We start from the raw sequence: 21,660 nt of genomic DNA, 5'->3' as shown, positions 1-21,660 counted from the left end.
CTTGGTATATTCCAATATATGCCAAAGACAGAAATGGAATTGGTCCAATCAACATTGTGCACAAATTGAGAAAGCAAGGAGACATGTTAATACATCTGTTTCTGCTTTCCTCAGAGATTATAGCATGGGTTCTATTTACCACAACAACTTGCGTTACCACATGCAAGACATCTATAGGACAGATGGTGTTCATTTCACGGATGAGGGAAACAGAATCTTCCTCTGCAACATCAGACTCTGCATCGGTACTTACTTATAAATTCAGAAAAAACTGAATTAACACAAGGGCTCTTTTCAGAGCCACCTTATATCAAAGCACTCAAACTTCTGATTTATCTCCATTTTCACACTCTTGTAAATAGGTGTGCGCGCCCGGGTGCGTGCACCCCGCAACTTTAAAAAAATATATATATATATATTTTCGCGTTTAAGGTTCTTACTGCACACCCTGAGACAACCTACGCAGCAAAACAATCTCTACCTTCTCCCCTTTCCATGTTCCAATGCTTTGAAATGACAATATATTTACTCGCAGTGACAAAATGGCGGTCAACACTTCCTGATTTCCTTCGAATCGAACGTTGACAGACGTCACGCAGCAAAAAAAAAAATTCCGCTTGCGCGCAGCCGCTTGAGTGCGCGCACTCGTACGCGCTTATAGATATATAATTGACTTTAACTTTAATTTTCTCAGCAACTACTGAACAGATTTACACCATTCCAAAAAAAGCGTAATCTGCGAGCCGGACTCTACAGTTTTGCCAAATTTCTTATAAATTCATTCAGCCGTTCGACCTGTAGCCGTGTCTAAACGTCCTATGGAAAATAACATGGAGAAAACACGTTTTGGGACCCCCCTTTTATCTCAACCCCCACTTCACCAATCCCCCTCAAACTTTCAGGGAAGGAGCGCAGCGGACCGAGCCATCTTCTTTGAGAAATTCGCAAAGATTCATCCACCAGGGCCAAAGTTAATCCAAATAGAATGTTGAGGATTTCCTATGGAAACTAGGTCCTAACTATAACTACCTACTGGCGACCGCCAGTAGGTAATATATATATATATAAATATATATATATATATATATGTATATATATCTCGAAAACAGGAAGAAGCAAAACTGCCGTCCCGGGTCCCCAGGAAAACAGACAACTCCACGAATCCAGTATCAGGCAAGGTTTTTTATTAAGCAACGCTTAACAGAGAGAGAAAACTGACGCGTTTCGGGCGGGTGCCCTTGATCACAGTCAATTAGAAACCCCTCACACCTGAACTTTTAAGCTGCATGTGCATACCATGTGACACCTATAAACACGGAAGACATACTATCATTACGTATACTTTGGCATGAGCTCGGGAAAAGGGGAAAAGACACATAATGTTAACGTGGCTTAAGCTTCCCTGACACAAAAAAGTTAATGACTGAATGAATTCAAATACAATTGTGGCACGAATTCTAACCGCATGAATGCTTAGTGCCACATATTTATAAATGTTTACAAGGGCAAGAAAAAAATCTTCACTTATGTATCTCGTCTATAAAGGAGTAAATTGGATAAAGTAAATAGCATTGTTTCATCACATACTGACCAAACTTTAACTGAATATGTTGACACAATTAATAATCATTATCTATACAGGAATATACATATAACTATAAACATGAATGTCACTCATATATGTACATATTATTGTCGTCTATTTACTATATATGCAAACGACCATGTATCATATGTACATCTGTGTTGGAAATACTATGTTTAGTGGATATTATCTTGATACTCAATAAATACTGTACAAATATATACAAATATACATAAAAATCAAACAATTCATGCCCTGTTTGTAAGTAGGTGGGGACATCGTTATATAGTGATGGCAACCCCACCTAAGTGTACTTAATGAGGGGACATCAAAATAATGATGGCAGCCCCTGATTTCCCAAACAAGTCTCCTACGTCTAATAGTATGTTTACCCCAAAAAAAAATAATGGGATTGTGTGCCCAACATCTAGTGAGTAACATTATGCAAGAGGAAACATAAATGAACAAAATCATTAAATATTGTTTCACTTTGAATATGGTAGTTGTGCATGTATCATACACCAACATACAGTAAAGGTAGGTTTCATTCAAAGTTCAAACGTGAAATATATACATGGGGCGAAGTGAAGGAAAAGTAAGTTAACTTACTAATAAACAGAAAAGGGGGTGTGCAAAATGACTAGTTTTATTTAATGAGTCAGTATGGTGACCTAAGAGGGGAGGCGGGCTGCACTGATAAACCTCTAGGCAAAAAATATATAGTGCCAAATAACACCAGATGTCACGTCAAGGCTAATGTATACAGAGTATAGTGACTTATAAAAAATGATATAGGTCCTCAGTGGTGTTGAGACCATTCGGGACCTTGGTGTCTAGCTCTAATATCATTCTAGATTCCAGTTGGCGAAGTAACTTATCTCTGTCTCCTCCTCTGCGAGGACGAGGCACAGAGGTGAGAACATAGTAGCTGAGACATTCCAAATTGTTACTGTGCACATTTTTAAAATGTCTCGCCACCGGGTAGGCATTGTCGTTGTTTACAATTGCTCGGAGATGCTGCAAAATCCTGACGTGCACCGCAAGCCGAGTACTCCCAACGTACCTCAGGCCGCAAGTGCACGTCAGGACATAAACAGCAAACTCCGTTCTGCAATCGTATTTGCCTTTAATTTTGACAGGCGTAGGGCTGAAAGGAGTCATGTAAGTACTGGTGTTTACACCAAACTTACATGCCCGGCAACTGGAGCATTTGAAAAAGCCCTGACGTTGCGAGAACCAAGTTTTCTGTTTGAGGATTTCGGGAAATGCATTGGTGACATGATTACGGAGAGTCGGCCCTCTCCTGAAGGTGATTCTAGGGTTGTCAGGGAGGTCAGATGCTATAACATTGTCTGTTTGTAAGATTGGCCAGCTTTTGGTAAGGATTGATCTAATTTTCCTATTCTGGCAACTGTACGGTGTAATGAATCTTAATTCAGACTGTTCAGAGCTTGTTTCGGTGGTTGGACTGCCACTATTCTGCTGTAGAAGGCATTCCCTAGACTTTTTGTTGACCTTTTGAACTGCCCTCTTTAAAATGTCAGCATGATACCCTCTCCTTCTGAATCTACTTAATGCTTCAGTGGTGCATCTCTCCAATTCATCCTCACTGCTGCAAATTCTTTTCAGACGGAGCAGTTCTCCATAGGGGATGTTTTCTATTGTGTGCTGCGGATGGGCACTGCTGGCATGCAGAGTTGCATTGCCAGCAGTGGTCTTTCTATGAAGGGTAGTTGCTATTTTGCCAGATTTGTGATATACCCTCACATCTAGAAAATCAACTGATTGTTCACTGATATGATGAGTGAATTTCAAATTATAATCATTGTCATTAAGTTGATCAATAAACGCAAGTGCACTAGAAACATCTCCTCTCCAAATTAAAAACACGTCATCTATAAATCTTACCCACATCTGGACATGTTCCTTAAAAATCTCTTGATGCGTTCCCATGAGGACCTGCCTCTCCCAAAACCCCACGTGAAGACATGCGTAGCTTGGGGAGAAGCAGGCCCCCATTGCCACCCCTCTCTGCTGCAGATATATATCCTTGCCAAACATAAAGAAATTATGATTGAGACTCCATGCTGTCAATGAGATGAGCATTTTGCTATGGTTGTAACAATCAACCGGCCTTGTCCCTAGAAAGAACTCCAGGGCCTTCAAACCTTTCTGATGTTCAATGCTCGTATACAGAGCCTCAATGTCTAGCGTAATTAGCAGAGAGTTATCTGTCCAGGTGGTATTTTGGATTTTATTCAAAAAGTGTCCCGTATCTTTGATGTCTGTAGGTAATTTAACCACCAAAGGTTGCAGAAAGTAGTCTATATACTGAGCAAGGTGTTCACCCATACTGTCTATAGCTGATATAATTGGCCGTCCCGGTACGGGTGTTACTTCCTTGTGGACTTTAGGTATTAGATAAAAACGTGCCATGCTGGGTAATTCGACATGCAGGAATTTAAATTCTTGAATGGAGATTAAACCCTCCCTTTTGTACTGGAGGAGGAGTTTTCTCAATTTATCCCTTGCCTTGTCGTACATTTTGACATCTGTTTTTGTATAGCATGATAAATCCGATAACTGTTTGGTAGCTTCAGCAATATATTGTTCTTGTGGCCATATAACAATATTGCCGCCCTTATCGGAGCTGCACACTATATTGCGATAGTCGTTTTGTATATATATATATATATGTATATTGGTGTGTGAACAAGAGTACGCTAGTACTCGAAACGTTACATTTTTGAAAAGGCATTGAATAAACAACAACTTGCCCGGATAACGTGGGGTCAGCCTCTTCTTTCGCCGCTGTGTGTGGAGGTCTGAAAATTTTGTGAATATGTATATATATATACAGCAACGCTCCAAAGAGTGCCACGGGCCGCAGCACCCTCTTAGAGAAGAACGGACACGAAATCAGGTAGCGAGTGCAGCAGTGTCTTTTTTATTTCATTTTCTCATGTGCAGCAGGAGTGCCACGATCCAGACGCGTTTCGGCGACCCTGTCGCCTTGTTCACCAGATTACAATGTGTTTGCCATCACAAACCAGATTTTTTAAAACAACGACAAACCACCAATCAGAACACTGAATCCTGTGCCATGTGACAATTTTTTTGCGCCTCATAGAAATAACTGACAGACTTCTTCTAGATTTGGTTGTCTACCATAGTTGACGAATTTTGCAACTATACATATTATCTGTACAAATACAGCAAGTTTATCTTTATAGGAATATTCACAAAACTCACGTAACCTGACCATTGTATATATATGGATAAAAATATGTGCATATATAGAGAGAGAGAGAGAGAGAGAGAGAGATTATCTAAGCGCAAATTATTCCACCGGTCATTAAGCAAAGAAGGGATCTTTAATATCTGGAAAATTTGAATATATATATATATATATATATATATATATTTATTACCTACTGGCGGTCGCCAGTAGGTATATATAGTTAGGATTTTTTCTCTATGGGTTTTTTGAAAATTCTATGTCTAATAACTTTGGCGTTTGTGGACGGAATTGGCTGAAATTTTCAGGAAAATGGCACATTTTGTTTCTGAGCAGCCCTTGAAAATTTGGGGGGGGTTCGTCCAGTGGGGGCCGAGAAAAAAGGGGGGTCCCAAAACGTGTTTTTAACATTGAGTTTTCCATAGGGCGGTTGGCCTCACTTTTAGCCCGAACGGCTGAATGGATTTGCACGAAACTTGGCAAAATTGTAGGGACTGGTAGCCCGATGTGCCTTTTGTAGGTCTCAATATATGTGCTCCAGTGGATTTTGAGAAATTAACGTTTAAAAAAAGATATATATCTGTAACAGCGGACCGGGCAGCGCTCTGGTTCGCGGACTTTTCGCGCAACGGAGCTTTGTGAAGCGAAGCTGATTGGTTCTCCGGCGTCTGTCAACATTCCAAACAGTCCGTAGCGGCCGCCATCTTGTCTCTCGGTAGGATCGAGAGACAAGAGGAGGTCAAAACAAAGGGGGAAATAACTATAAGGGGGCATAGTAGATCCTCGCTGACCCCCTAGGTTTGATGTGGAGGTTTTAAAAGGGCCCCGCGGGGCAAAAAAAAAAAATAATAATAATAATTGAACGGCTGAATGGATTTGCACGAAACTTGGCAAAATATTAGGGACTGGTAGCCCGATGTGCCTTTGCTAGGTCTCAATATATGTGCTCCAGTGGATTTTGAGAAATTAACGTTCAAAAAAAGATATATATCTGTAACAGCGCTCTGCTTCGCGTAACGGAGGTTTGCGAAGCTGATTGGTCATTCTGTCACTGGGCTATAGTTGGGCTACATCTGGCTGATATTTGGGCTACATTTGTTTTTTTGTGTGTCTGGCGGCCATCTTTGGGCTACATTGGGCTACATTGGGCTTCATTGGGCTACATTCGGCTAATTAGCAAATAGCTCATCGCAAACTAGGAATGGTAAAGAATCGCTATTTATTCCATAAAGTTCGCTATTTAGGAAATGCAAAAAACTTTGATGATATATATGGCGGTTCATCTCTAACAAGATAAGAAGCATAGGGATACATTTATGATGACTGGCGCATCACCAGGGATGTGTTAGTCATTCTGTGCCGCTGTTCCGTCACCTATGGTGTGCTGCATTTACAATGCGGCGCATCATGGGGCAAAAACAGCACAGATGCGTGATGTATCTGTGCCGTAAAGGTGGCGCATTGCTGGAGTTGTATCGCAAGTGTGATGAAGCTCCAGCAAGGGTCGGGGGTGCCCCTGTCGCAGGGTTTCTGTTCTCACACAGAACTGTGGACAGAGGATTGGAACCTCGGCGAATGCATTGCTGGAGTTGTATCGCAAGTGTGATGAAGCTCCAGCAAGGGTCGGGGGTGCCCCTGTCGCAGGGTTTCTGTTGTCACACAGAACTGTGGACAGAGGATTGGAACCTCGGCGAATTAGGGTGTTCCAAAACTCACGTTAGTAATCAAAAACTCCTTAGCAAGCTAGGTACAGTGTCACATTGGATATAACAAACTCTCAATGTTTAGACAATCCAGAATATGAACTTATAGTACCTCAGGATACGTGGAACTCATGAACAGTCGGTCGTTATAGATTTCTTAGAAACCAGAACATGGAGTTAAGAAGAACAGATGTGTATTTGAAATGTTTATTTACTAATGCCGTCTTCTCAGGCGTAGTACCTTAGATAATAAAAGTACACATATTATCAGTAGCAAAATTACCAGCATAGTTACTAGTACATAAAAAGTGAATGGTGATAGTATGTTAACATGCTGTAAATGAATAAGAGTTAGCAACACTTATAAGCAGCCGCGGGCCGTGGAGGGAGTTACGGTGAGGCAGGGAGGCGGGGAGGGGGAGAAGCAGGGTGGAGAATACAAGTACACATATTATCAGTAGCAAAATTACCAGCATTGTTACTAGTACATAAAAAGCGAATGGTGACAGTATGTTAACATGCTGTAAATGAATAAGAGTTAGCAACACTTATAAGCAGCCGCGGGCCGTGGAGGGAGTTACGGTGGGGCAGGGAGGCGGGGAGGGGGAGGGGCAAGGTAGAGAGGGCTCCACCCTGCTTCTCCCCCTCCCCGCCTCCCTGCCCCATCGTAACTCCCTCCACGGCCCGCGGCTGCTTATATCTCACCCTCCCTAATACACATATTATATTATTTGCTAAGAAGGTCTCTTTGTGTTGGTTTAGGGCGTGCCCATACTTTAGTGTCTTAGATTTGAAGGAATCACATCACCATACACCAGCTCTCTCTTCATGTGAACCGCATCAACTGTTGTGTATGTGTGTTCGGCAAAGCAATATAAAACCCGCCTCATGCCCAGAATTGGCAGAAGTTGCACTTATGTTATGAGTATGAAGTCGTGGAGATCAGACCTCATAACAATTCTGTATCGTGTTGTTCTTGAAACTTTAGCACTCGCTGTACAGATATAGTTTAACAAGTAAAGCAGATAGTAGACCAATAACATATTATTCTCATGTAAACCACGATGAACTACTAGGTGGAAAGCTAAAGCAACAACTAAGTGTCGTGTGCAGAAGTTGCAAAAAAGGAAAAATGGCGTTTAAACCGGTAATGAGCCCATGCTAACTTAACACGGTGTAAAGATATCCAGGACCTAGATGACACCTCCTCATGATCCGGAAACGAACTGAATAAGATAATAGAAGTGCCATCTCATGAGAGCAGATTGCAAGTTTATATGTGGACGGTCCGCAAGGTAAAGCATTAAAAACTAGGAAAATTTAATGCTAAAGAAAAATAAAACAGCCAAGTACTTTATCGAGTCTTAAGCCAATAGGCAAGGTAAATAATAAAAACTTGACAAATAAGTCAATGAATTGTCAATGAAATGCTAGTACTCAGCATATCAAACATGAAAAAGGTCTATGACATAACTGTGTATGCAAAATAAGCTGCAACAGCCTCCAATAGGAAGTCACCGTCTTCATCCGAAAACAGTTCAGCCATCCAATTTAAAAGCGGAAAAGAACATACGTGCTCTCCCAGCACCGGATCCTCTATCACCATCAGAGGACAGCTCGGTGGGTTTTCAAGAAAGCTCTCTTCCAAGAAAGACTGTGCTGCCGCCAGTAAATTCCAGGGACCAAGTAGTCCATGCATCAATGCCACAGCCATAATCCTTTCGCCAGGACAAACCAACTCGTGAGTAATGATAGGAGTCATCAGCTGATTAAAGTCGACGTCAGGAGAAACCGGTCCGCAGAGACACAAATCAATGGCCCAATCGAAATCACAGGTCAGGCAGTGAAATACAGGCTGGACACAGGTGAAGTAGGAGAACCGAAAAGATAATCCATATGCCGTGCTTAATATCGCCAACGGCATTGTGCCATAATATTCTAGCATGCGATTGCGGAACAGTGTCAGCAGCTGCAGGGTCGGAGGTTGCATAGGAGGGACATCCATATTTAAAAATGTAAAAAAGCACAAGAGCGTCCGCTGGTAATGCAAGTAAAAATGCCAATCCACGAACCAGAGTGCAGAAAATACAATGAAAGGAAGCAGGGATGACTCCAAAGATTTTCTCAAATGAAGTCACGAGACCACTGGTAACAACTTTAAAAAAGTGTGTCAGGGACTTTGTGGAGGATGCGTTAAAGATAGTCGGAAACATGTTGCTGAAATTGAAAGGCAAATCTTAATTGAAAAGGGTGTGCACCTCTGTACGGGTGTTCGCTATGTGAAGTACGAAAGTTTCACGGGCCGAACTCAAGGCCACCTCTCTCTGAGACAAAAGAGCTCTTATTCTTGCCATGCCGTTGAAACGTGTCCCAAGGTTGGTATTTGTGGCCAGATTGAAAACTCCCTATGTTCATGTGTGGGAGGAAATAGAACATTTCTGCAGCAAATAACCCGTTCACTTACTGTTACGATAAAAGGAATACTTTTAATTAACTCAGAACAATCTTCATTATTGAGCATCAAATAACTACCATTTTCCAACAACTTGAACGTGGGGATGATAGCAGGAACTGGCGTGCCTTGCAACACGCAAGCCATATTTGGTCGGTGTTTGTTGCATGAACCGTGTAACTGTATGTGCCTACACATTAGTGAATGATCTGGCGTCTCAGTGCATTCCTCTCCATTCAGATAAACTTCTTGATCATCTTTGAAACATCTGTATGTGTATGGAAGCGACCAGACCTCATGAAGAAAAGCACTACCTAAAGGTTCATAACGACCTATTGGTATATATTTCATACAATTTGAAAACTTATATAAAGCAAAAGGCAGCGTTATTAAACCGTGGATAAGGCATGTTGTCAAAAAACCCGCAATCCTCTGCTGATGATGTCACTGAGCATGTCATGAATGATGTAATATGTGACATCATCAGCAGTGGATTACGGGTAATAGTATCTCTAGTTTACTCCCCTATAGCTGTCTTTATTTTAACATAAGTGTGTGTTTTCCTCCCTTATACTTACTGTTTTTGGTTCGCTTCCAGTTCGCGTACCGGCGAGCGAACTAGGAAGCGAACTAAGAGAAATAGAGGTTGGCACAGTTCCAAATATTGTACCAATTTTTTAATAACGGGGAGGTAGTTCTGAAAAGAACTTTTTTTTTATTTTTCTGAACATTTTTTTACTGTTTTTGAATTTTTCGGAACAGTTTTATATTTTTTTGGGTTTTTCTTGGAGGGGGCAATGAAAACGATTCATTGTAAAGGGCTCAACAGGAGCAACAAAACAAAAAAAAGAAGTATTTATTATTTTGGGCGTTTCGGACAAACTTGCATATGATAGTCAATAGCTCTGTTGATCAGAGTGATGCTTCTTTCTCCGTAGGAAATGAATCCATCGCAAAATACGCAGGTGTGTTTTACTTCACCAAATCTCATTTGTATATTTGGCACCATCTCCCTGCCCTCTGGTCCCGTTACTTCCGGTACAACAGATCTTCTGGCCATAATAGGGAGATTATCTAGGTCGTTCCGAAACTGTGCAGCACTGTAGTTGTTAGGATGCCACCTAGTCATATGGCGATGCATTGTGTAGTTTCCGAAACTGTATTTTTTGTCGGTCCCTCTGGACAGTCTATCTTGACATATAAGGCAAGTTACGTATCTTGCATTTACTTTTTTCTGACCTTTGGGAATTTTAAAAAATTGCCAAATGAAGTTTTCTTTCCGGTGAGACGTCCTGGGCTGCTCAGGCAAAAACTGCCTCTCTTCGTGCTCGTCCTCCTGTTCCTCTTCTTCTTCTTCTTGTTGAATTATAACTTGAGCAGGTGGTCCACTCTTCCTTGGATGTGGTGGAGGTGGTGGGGAAGCACCAGCTGAAGCTACTAAAGAAGCCATTGCTCAGTGATCACAAAGGGTCTTTCTCTCACAATGATGAAAGTCAGAGTGAGGAAAGAAGGAGGGATTTTCATCATTTGGGAAAAACAAGAGTTCTCAACCAATCAAAAGTGTTCATTTTAGATTATATGACCTAGTCTTACATCATTAGGAAACCAAAAGTGAAATGAACCAATGAAAAGTGTTATTACCAAGTCACATGACTTGCTGTGTTTACGTTAAGCGCTTTGCAGGGCCTCCCGGTTTGCTTCCAGAAACCTGCGCTTTGCGACTCGCTTCGCGTACCAGTTCGCTAACGTAGTACGTCATATGACGTATCACGCGACAACGTGAAACGTCATGCGGAAGGGAGGCGTCACGATGTTGTTTTGTAACGCGGCACTTGCGGTAAAGAAACGTTTACCGGCTCGCGGTCTATTTCGCGGCATCAAGGTCAGCTAACGGGAAGCTTCCCTATTTGCGAAGCGGGAACGAAGAAAAAAAAATATTAAAAAAAAAAATTATTCGTAAACATATAAAATATATTTTGGGATTTAAAGAAGAATACATTTTACAGCTACAGATATTAGCTGTTAAAAAACCAATGAAATTCACAGAAAAAACCATAGGTTATAGACCATATATAGTTAGGAATTAGCATTTACAAAACCTTGAAAATTCACTGAAAAAACCATAGGTTATAGACCATATATAGTTAGGAATTAGCATTTAAAAAACCTTATTTTACTCACACAAAACCATTGAAATTCCATATATAGTTAGTTGCACTAACTATATATCGCGCACCCGCAATCCACTGCTGATCATGTCACATATTACATCATTCATGACATGGTCAGTGACATCACTGATGACATCACTGATGACATCTCAAATGACATCACTGATGACATCACTGATGACATCTCATTTGACATCATTCTTGTGCTAATACGATAAACCTCTTCAGACTCTAATATAACCTTAGATACACTCAGTGTATACAGACACTCACACACTGCCACTCATCCATGGAGTTACTCACACACCCAGTCAGTCATGCAAAGAAACAATCTCACCTCCATTTCTTCAACTATACAGTTAAACACACCTTACTTATTGAAACATATACTAACACATATTTACTCTCTTATACAATCCCTGATACAAGTTCACAATGATCGATACAACCACTCACTCATTCAGTGGCTCTCATGCACAGTTATTTATATATGCCAACTCTCACATGTACTGTGTTTTACATATGTACTTACTATGACATGTAGCATTGAGATATCCATTCACTCATCAATACACTCATGCACACAGTCAACTGCCCATGTAGCTGTTTCCACATGCACTCTTGAACTCATACACCTAGTGAATAAACTGCTCACACATCTATGCATAGAGTCTCACACCTTCCAGCCACCCCCACACAAACTCAATCTCCCATAGAAATACTTGGGCAACCAATTAATAACACATATAGCCTCTCGTATAGCTAATGATCAACACATGCAGCAGTTTACAGAACAACAGACATAATGATGCACAAATTAAGACAGTTTAGTCACTAACCCATGCATTCAGTGAGACACATTTAATCACTCACTCATACAGTCAGTCATGCACCTACTAAATCCTTCATCCAGACACTTATACATCCACTCAAGACATATTTTAACTTTACAGAAAAATACAGTCACTGGATGTTGTCATCAGTGATGTCATCAGTGATGTCATTTGAGATGTCATCAGTGATGTCATCAGTGATGTCACTGACCATGTCATGAATGATGTAATATGTGACATGATCAGCAGTGGATTGCGGGTGCGCGATATATAGTTAGTGCAACTAACTATATATGGAATTTCAATGGTTTTGTGTGAGTAAAATAAGGTTTTTTAAATGCTAATTCCTAACTATATATGGTCTATAACCTATGGTTTTTTCAGTGAATTTTCAAGGTTTTGTAAATGCTAATTCCTAACTATATATGGTCTATAACCTATGGTTTTTTCTGTGAATATATATATATATATATATATATACATACATATATGAACTCCAACCTTTCCCTCAGTGCACTTCCTGTGCGGACACGAACGGGGACACCAAATGACGCCACAGCCAGACTTGATTCAAAGGTGAATTTCTTTTATTTGTGCATACAGGGTGCAAAGCCTAGTCAAACGCGTTTCGGGCACCGGCTGTGCCCTTGCTCACTGACAATTTTACTTAAATGCTCCACCGATATAAATACACTTGACTCCGACAATTTTCGCGCCAAACATATATTTCAATAAACAACATAGTTGAAGGACTCATGACATTCAAGACAACATAAGTTATGGGAAACTAACCCGCCATTTTGAAACGGTGTAAAATATCTGATCCCAATATTGTCATGGTGACTATATATCATCACACATGTGCCCTCCATAGCGTGGAAATATTTACAAATGTACTAAAATGTATATTTTTCATAAAAAAAACATATATGCATATTTCAACATTGTATTCCACGAATTGTTAGTTATACTGTCTAGAACATTGTGGAAAATCATGCATGTGTTAAAAGGGCAAAGTAATGTGGAGTAAATTACAATGGCATGTTAGGCTCAGCTAAATCCATTATATCCTTAAATATGTACTCTCGCGAGTTCTTATTGTGCAAATACGCTATGGTACCATCTCATGCTATGTAAACATAGCCAAGTATAACGTGTGAATATCACGGCAAAATGCTTGTTATACCTTTTAAAGTGCAAACGTGTACATTTCATCTATACAAAAATAAACATTTGATATGTACAAATACAGTCAAGTATACTAAGCACCCAATAAATAAAGTTCCAAGCATACAGTATATACAAAAAGGGTCTTCAAACGGAATGGAACATGCCAATATATACAAAACCACAAATACAATCTGACTTCCCTATAGCCAACAGAGCTGAGGCTCATTATTGATGGTAGCATGATTCAAAAATGCTCAAATGCTGGATAGGCCCGTAAAGTATAAACATGCCATGCACAAAGCTTCTCGTAACTGGAGAGTTAGTGTACTATACTCATTGTGTGTGAGTTTGTTAATATCTGTAGTGGAGAGCGAGATTATATTAGAGGCTTGCAAAAAAGAGGATATTTCTTGCCATGTAATATGACAAGATGTAAAAGTGCATATGGTGTTTTATGAATGAAACTTTAAAAGGCCCACATACAAAAAATGTGTATCGTGGGTCATGCATAGGTTACATAAGGTTCTCAAAATGCCCTCCAAAGGCCGGGAATACATTTACAGATAGTAGATTCTGGTAGGCTATAACATATCAACACATAGTTGGAAATGGTCCCCAAGCCTGGAGTCCAAATGGTCCTGATGGCTGAATTTAGAGAACATTGCGGAGATCTTCCCCCATGTTAAGGCCTCCAGGAGTCTTACTATTGAGTTTCATAATATATTTAGACTCAAGTTGGCGAAGTTTTCTGTCTGTGTCACCTCCCCTTTTGCCCTGCTCAACTGCATCAATAACAAAGTATTGGAGATTGGTTAAATCCTTGTTGTGAGTGGTCGCAAAATGTCTAGCCACGGGGTATGTTATATCTGTGTTGACAATTGCTCTTATGTGTTGCAAAATACGGACGTGGGCTGGATGTTTCGTGCTTCCCACATACATAAGATTGCAAGAGCATTGCTGTACATACACTGCATTTTCTGTGCGACATGTAAAATGAGCCCTGAGGGGGACTGGGGTGTTATCAAATGGGGTGGTATAAGATGTAGTGTTCACCCCAAATGTGCATGCCCTGCATGAACTGCATTTAAAGAAACCAGGTTTAGGAGACAACCAGTTTTTTCCTTTTTTGGTTTCCGGGCTGTTGGTGACCAACTCGTTGCGCATGGAAAATGCGCGCCTGAAGGTGATAGTGGGGGCTTTGGGCATGATCTCTTTTAACACCAAATCAGACATAATAATGGGCCATTCGCGTCTGACTATTGGTTTTAGGGCTGCTGGTGACCAACTCGTTGCGCATGGAAAATGCGCGCCTGAAGGTGATAGTGGGGGCTTTGGGCATGATCTCTTTTAACACCAAATCAGACATAATAATGGGCCATTCGCGTCTGACTATTTGACTTATTTGTTTAGCCTGCCTACTGAAACCAGTGATAAGTCTAATCTGATTGTTCTTTATATCATCGGATTTCGTGACATTGTCTTTTCTGTTGGGTTTGAGGAGGGTCAAGCGGTTCAGAGTATTCGCCTTTTTCATGGCAATATCTAACAAGTGAGGTACATAACCCCTAGCTATGAGTCTAGATTTGGCTTCTTCTTGCTGGAGATCTCTGAGCAATGGTGAACTGCACGTACGATGAATTCGCAAAAATTCACCGTAAGGTATGCTAGCTATGGTGTGTTTCGGATGAAAGCTCCTAGCATGGAGGATTGTGTTTCCTGATGTGCTCTTTCTGAAAATACTGGTGGTTATCTGGTTGTTGACAATTGCCACGTGTACATCAAGGAAATCTGCCTCTATTCTACTCATGTTAGCTGTGATTTTTAGATTAAGTTGATTGTCATTGATATTACTGACAAAGTTGTCCGCCTCTTGTGTTGTTCCCTTCCATATGATGAAAACATCATCAATATACCTCCAATATCTGAGGATATGTTCAGAACAGGAAGTATGTAGTAATGAGGTCAGGATACACCAGCGGTATAATAGTTAAAGTATTTATTGAGCTTAGAGGAAGCACAGCGACAGGGAGCAGTGACAGAAAACCAACTGTCAAAGCACAGCGTTCTGAGACAAAGCCTGGAACCATGAGGCCAACAAGGTTCCAACTACAGATGCCTAAGAGGCACAACACAGAGAATACTACATTATCCTCTTTTCTATAAAATGAGAAACGAATGGAAAATGATAGTTGGGAAAAAGAAGAAAAGAAACAAAAGCAAGAAAGAAAGAAAGAAATGAAAGATAAAGAATAAAGTGAAAAGACACATCTGAGAGCAGAGAAAGAACAATAAGGTTACATAGCAATAATCTGGTACGACAAGGTCAAAATGCAATTATCGCTAATCTGGTACAACAAGGTTAAAATGCAATTATCTGAACCTGGCAGGAATCCTACAAGTTCTGAGACTCCTGCGAGGCTCTGACACAAAAGTTGCATCAACAATAGCATTTCCCCTCTTATCAACAGAACTAGGTAACACATCGCTACTATTAATCTTTACAACTTTACAAATGTTCCACCAATCCTTGTTGTTCACACGCACAGCATTCCCACAGACCCTGTCGACCACTAGTGGTTCAGAGAACTTGCTCCTTCCTTTGGTGACATGAACAGAATCCTTTATGCGAATGACATCCCCAACAGAAATATTATGAGGCACAGATCTTTTCCTCTCATCAAAATAAGTCTTCTGTTTCCTCTGGGCTGCCAAAATATTGTGCCTCACCACACCATCAATGCCATCCATCACATTCATCTTCACCCACTTAGACATCCAACCTGGAAAAATTTTCGTAGAAGGTTTCCTTCCCCTTAAAAGTTCGAAAGGAGAAACTCCAGTGGAAGAATGCGCAGTAGTACGGTAAAACCATAGCATGGAACGTACAGCCTTCTCAACAACACACTTGCTGGCGATGGCCCACTGCACACAATTATTGAGCACACGATTCATCCTTTCCACAAGGCCATTGGCCTGAGGATGATACAAAGAACTTTTCTTGTGACCAACACCACCCTGTTTCAGAAAACACTCAAATTCAGAACTGACAAACTGCACCCCATTGTCTGTCATGACCACAGAAGGAAAACCCTCCCTCAAGAAAATATCCTTTAAGAAAAGAATGACATTGGCAGAGGTGGGCTCCTTGACAAACCGAATCTCCGGCCACTTGGAGTAATAATCAATGGCCACAATGGCAAAGCGAGAAGAGGAAGGTAGAAGATAGAAAGGGCCAACTAAATCAACTCCAATCTTTTCCCACGCTCTATCAGGAAGTTGAATGGGCTCCAAAGGGGGTGTCCTTACCTTGTGACTTTTGTCAGAAGATTTACAAATAACGCAATTATCGATCAAAATATCGACACAAACATCCATCTGTGGCCACCAGAACACATCCCTCAACCTTCGCTTTGTAAACGTTTTCCCCAAATGACCTTCATGAGCACCCTCAACAAGACGTTTCCTCATGCTCTCAGGAGGAATAAGTCTGCCACACCGCAGAAGAATGCCATCTTCGACCGTAAGTTCGTCGGCAACCTTAACATATGTCTGGAATTCTCCAGAAACATACTTCTCCTTGGGCCAACCAGACTTCAGGTAATTGGCAACCTGAACAAGAACCTCATCCTTCAACAACTCCTCCTTCCACTCAACTTCATTGACGGCACACATCCCTTCAAGATCAGCCGCAGCAACAAAACAATCCTCTAGATCATCCTCCTTTTGCATTTCACAGTCATTCTCAGTTATGGGAAAGCGTGAAAAATAATCCGCCCTGACATTCTTCGAACCAGGGAGATACACAATGTTGAAGTCAAACTGTAGTAGTTTGGTGGACAACCTCGCAATTCTGGGAGTATGTTCTTTGATTTTCTCCCCAGACAGAATAGAAACTAAAGGGCTATGATCCGTTCGAATCGTGAAATGGCTGCCCCAAAGAAAAGGATTGAACTTCCTGACTGCCCACCAGCAAGCTAAAAGCTCTTTCTCGATGACAGAGAAATTGACCTCAGACCCACGCAACACTCTTGAAGCATAAGCGATAGTATTGTCAGTCTGCCCATTTTTCTGAGTGAGAACAGCCCCAAGGCCAAAACCACTAGCATCCACCGTGACAACACACTCCTTATTGGGATCAAAGGGTATAAGCACATTCTCACTCACCAGCTGTGACTTGATCCATTCGAAAATTTCTTGACAGTTCTTGTCCCAGACAAAAGGCACATTTTTCTTTAACATATTTGTGAGAGGCTGAACCTTAGATGCATAGTCCTTGATAAACCTGGAGTAAAACTCACTAAGCCCTATAAAGGACTTCAAACCAGATTTATCAACGGGTGGAGTGGCATCTACAATGGCTTTAACAAGACCAGGACGTGGTTCAACCCCCTTATGTGAGACTACATGCCCTAGAAATTCCATTTTTTCCTTTAGGAAAACACACTTCTCAGATTTCAGTACAACACCTTTGTCTTGCATGATTTGTAGAACTTGGCTCAAAGAAAAATCATGACCCCCTTTGTCTTCCCCAAAGATCAAAACATCATCCTGGAACACAATTACCCCAGGGACATCTTTAAACATTTGATTCATTAGTCTCTGGAAAACTGCCGCCGCCGCAGCAAGGCCGAACGGCATTCTGCAGTATTGAAAACTACCAAAAGGAGAGACGAAGGCAGTCAGATGTTTAGATGATTGACTCAACACCACCTGGTGGTAAGCGGAAGCCAGATCCAGCTTGGTGAACCACCTTGCACCCCTGGTAAGAGACAACAAGTCTGTGATCTTTGGCAAAGGGTGCGAATCAATCAAAATGTTCTTATTGACACTGCGCAAGTCCACACAGACGCGCAAATCACCATTCCTCTTCCTGGCGACCACAAGAGGAGACAACCACAAAGATGACTCTATGGGCTCTATGACCCCTCTCTCGCACAAGTCATTCAACTCCTTCTCAAGGGCATCTCTCACACTGAAAGGGACACTCCTGACCTTGTGCTTAACTGGAATAGCCCCATCCTTGACCCTTATCTCGTGGTTGAAACCCTTAATCATGCCAAGACTATTCCCGAAAACAGCAGGAAACTCTAGAATTAATTTCTCAATGTATTCATTACAATCCACCACTGCAAGATTTTCAAAATAGTCAGATGACTCATCGATACTGATCTGTTCTTTAGTGCCGGGTCTTAGAATCATCTTAAATAACCCTTGGTGAAACCACCCCAAGATGTTCAAGCCTTTAATGGAGACATAAACTTTCCCAAAAATGTTCCTACCCCTGAACTGAATAATATCTTCAAAAAACCCATAAAGAGATATTCTGTGTCCCTCATAGGAAACAGGGGCTCTATCTGGAGGCAATAGTTCCCTTTCAGGCCAAGTTTCATTAAACAAGTCTTGAGTGATCATCGTAACTTTTGCGCCTGAATCCACTAATAGAGAAATAACTTTATCACCAACCCTAAAATCCTCATAAGGGTCAACACACTCCGAAGGGTCCCCAATGATGACACCATCATCTCGAACCACTACGACCATATCCCTAAAGTCGTCTTGAACACAGTTGATGGGATCACCATCATCTCGTACCACCACGACCATATCCCTAAGGTCGTCCTGAATGCAGTTGATGGAATCAGGATCCCTCCCAGTCCCACCATAAAATTCTGTGACATCCCCAACCACATTAACATTGTTCTGCCCTTGATACTTATTACTGAAAGTCGAACTCCCTTGTTTGGAAACTTGACAGATTTTGGCAAAATGTCCAAACTTTCCACAATTACGACAAGTAGAATTTCTTGCAGGACAAAATTTGTTGTTCTTGTTATGTGAGGGATTGCCACACCTATAGCAAATGTCATTCCTAGAGAAAGCATTTTTTTCAAAATGTTGGGAACTGGCGAAATTACTCTTCTCAAAACGTTGCTGACCAAAAGCCATTTTGTTGTCTTTGTTCTCCTTAGTTCTAACTACTGAAACAGTCTCTTCAGTTTTCTTCTCAAGTTCTTTCACTTCTTTTTTAGACAATTCTATACTCTTGGCCACACGGATAGTCTCCTCAAGAGTTGGATTGCCCAACATCAGTAGTTTCTGTTGAATTGACTTGTCTACACATTTGCAAACATACTGATCTCTAATCAGTTGTTCTCTAAAACCTTCAAATTCGCATTCTGCGCTCAGCAGTCTTAAACTAGAGATATAAGTCTCAACATCCTCTCCAGGTAGCTGGTCTCTTTTGAAGAATTTGTGTCTAATTACTACTAGGCTGGGTTTAACATCAAATCTCAGTTCTAGTTTCATCCTTGTCTCGGTATATTCGTCTATATCCTCTTCTGCGTTATTTCTAGTCAAGGGGGGCAAATGTTTATAGATCTCTCTCCCTTCAAAACCCAAAGAATGTAGCAAAAGACACTTCTTCCTTTCTGCGCGATATCTTGACGCGCCTATCGCACCCAAATAGGTCTCGAAGGCATCGAACCATTTTTTCCAACTAATGGGTGGATTTCCCGGCGTCTCCAGGAATGGTGGTGGAGGAGACACAGACTGCATCTTTATCTGAAATGTGAAATCTCTTTAGAATTCCACTGAAGTGCTTATTCGTTTTTTTCTTGCTTTTATTTTATTTATGTGCCCTGTCGCTGTGGATAAAATTGTCCATATAGTATTTAGGAGTTAAAAAAAAATAACAATAATGTTTGAGCTGAACTGGACTCAATATGTGTATCTATTGACACCAGAATACACTGTTCAGCGCATTCAGCGCATCCGCCTTAGCTGTGAACAAGACTGCTTCGTAGACGTGTAGCCAAGCGCGCCCTTTCTGAGACGCGAAGCTTGGTTGTCAGGGAAACGCTTAGTTGTCAGGGAGGCGCGAGCAGCAAACGTTGTTGGTGACGTGCTCACGTCACTAAGTAGGCGCGCCCCTCTCAGGAAGCGCGAGCAGCTCAGCGCGCACTGTCGGTGACAGAAAGCCGACGTCACGAGCGCTTGCCAAAAAGTCTGCTAAAGCTCTCCCTCTTCCTTTTAAAATACGTCGATTATCCCCAAAAGTACTCAAAATCCACTTATCTCGCTTCCAGTCCAGAGCGGGTGCCTTTTTCACTCCTCTGAACTTCGAGCTTCATTCGTTGCTACACGAGGGTGTGCGAGGTAAGACAGGCGGGTTCTTTACCTTCCTCCAAGCAGCATCGTCGCCAATAAATTTGTAGTAATGAGGTCAGGATACACCAGCGGTATAATAGTTAAAGTATTTATTGAGCTTAGAGGAAGCACAGCGACAGGGAGCAGTGACAGAAAACCAACTGTCAAAGCACAGCGTTCTGAGACAAAGCCTGGAACCATGAGGCCAACAAGGTTCCAACTACAGATGCCTAAGAGGCACAACACAGAGAATACTACAAAGTAGCAAAGAGAACCCTGAGGACATGTTCCTCCCACCAGCCTACGTGGAGCCCCGCGTAGCTGCGGGAGAAACATGCCCCCATTGCCACTCCTCTGAGTTGTTTGTATAGGTTGTTATTGAACAGAAAAATGTTATTGTTTAAACATTTCTCAATCATTTTGAGTAGCATGCAATTATGTTTATACATTTCCATGGGTCTTTTGCTTAAATAAAACTTCACTGCTCTGAGTCCATCAGTGTGCTCTATGCTCGTATAGAGCGTCGCAATGTCCATAGTGATAAAAAACAGATTGTCCGACCATTCACATTGGTTCAACAAAAACAAAAAATCTGAAGTGTCCTTAAGATATGCGGGCAATGTTGTCACAAATTCTTGGAGATAGTGGTCAATGTATTTAGAAGTGTTCTCAAATATGCCATTAATGGAGGATACAATGGGTCGCCCCGGCGTGGGTGAAGTTTTTTTGTGGACCTTGGGGATGAAATAGATATTTAGAATGGTGGAATGTTCTTTGCACAGAAACTTAAATTCATCCTTTGTAATGAGGCCCTCACGTTTCCATTGGTTGAGTTCATTCTTATATAGACCATGGATGTTGTTCACAGCCTTCATGTCTACCCTAGTGTAACAGTCCCTGTCATCAAGATGCCTGTGTGCTTCCGCCATATACTCCACTTTGCCCCATAGAACTATGTTCCCTCCTTTGTCGGATTGGTTTACGACAACAGTACTGTTTTGTTTATATATATATATATATATATATATATATATATATATATATATATATATATATATATATATATATATATATATATATATATATATATATATATATATATATATATGTATATAGAGAGAGAGAGAGAGAGAGATACATAAATATGTAATCTTCAAATACAATATATGTGGAAAGATGAATGGTAATATATAAATACCTACCTCCCTCAGTGATATTGTGCCATGGGATTCTTGTACTCAAGAGTACAATACCCATGAGTGATATGGAGTGAGTGCTCTGACCTCCGTCGGACCTTACACTATCACAAAAGTGTACGACGACACAAGGGCAACAGGTCGCAATATTACATTTCAGGTGGAC

This window comes from Lissotriton helveticus, chromosome 8, assembly GCF_964261635.1.
Source record: "Lissotriton helveticus chromosome 8, aLisHel1.1, whole genome shotgun sequence".
Taxonomy (NCBI): domain Eukaryota; kingdom Metazoa; phylum Chordata; class Amphibia; order Caudata; family Salamandridae; genus Lissotriton; species Lissotriton helveticus.
Note: the sequence above shows the minus strand (reverse complement) of the source record.